Here is a 1014-nt window from a genome sequence, read left to right as displayed (position 1 = left end):
GCCAGGGGAGGGGCAGCTGGGGGTTAGGGAAAGGGTCTGCACAAGAAACAGGTGTGTATGGAAACGCTTCCCAGAGCAGTGGGCACGGCCCCGAGCTGCTGCAGATGGAGGACTGTCTGCATTTGAGTGATCCTCTGTGGAGCGAGGGGTTGGACTTGATAATCCTTGTGGGTCCCTTCCAACTTGAGATATTCATACAATCATAGAATCATAGAATGGCCTGGGTTGAAAAGAACCACAATGATCATCTAGTTTCAACCCCCCAGCTATGTGCAGGGTCACCAACCTGGTCCCTGCTCATCACCCCAAATGACAATGTTTTTGTGTTTTTCTCACATGTGCTCCTGACTTCCCACAGTTCTGGGCTCCCTATCACGCTCCACTTGTGAGTGCTCCATACCTTTCCATGGCTCTAGGACAGAATTTTGTGCCAGTCCAAAATACTTTTCTCTATTGGCAACAGCGTCTAAAATCAGTCCTGCAGCAGTGTACAGGCTTTGCATCACTAACTCTCTGGGTGCTTTCTGGTATGGAGAAAACAAACTTAGCTTCATTTTTGCCAAATATTACTGCTTACTATCTGGAAATAAAATATGTATAACTGTGATCAACTCACAGTTGAACAGTTTCTATGTTAAAAGCTAAAATAATTCCTATCTGAAATCATAAGGTCTGACTCAAGATTGCAATTTTATGACTACAGTCATACTACAGAAATCAACATCTACTCAGTCCACTGGGAACTGAAATAAGGCTGAACGAGGAGCTCATGGCCTGAAGAACAGTATTCTTGAAATCACTTCTCTCATCATTTGATGATTCTCGAGGTCCCTTCCAACCCAAGCCATTCTATAGTTCTGTGATCACTGGTGTCAAGTCCTGAAGTTAATACTACAACAAGCCCAAGCGGCAGATGAAGGGGAAGAGCTAATTAAAAGTTTTGGAGAGAAACACTGTCTGCATGTACATGCTAACCAATAAGCTTCCTATATTTTGTCAAAAAGACAGACTTCC

This window comes from Meleagris gallopavo, chromosome Z, assembly GCF_000146605.3.
Source record: "Meleagris gallopavo isolate NT-WF06-2002-E0010 breed Aviagen turkey brand Nicholas breeding stock chromosome Z, Turkey_5.1, whole genome shotgun sequence".
Classification (NCBI taxonomy): Eukaryota; Metazoa; Chordata; class Aves; order Galliformes; family Phasianidae; genus Meleagris; species Meleagris gallopavo.
This window is presented reverse-complemented; position numbering follows the sequence as displayed.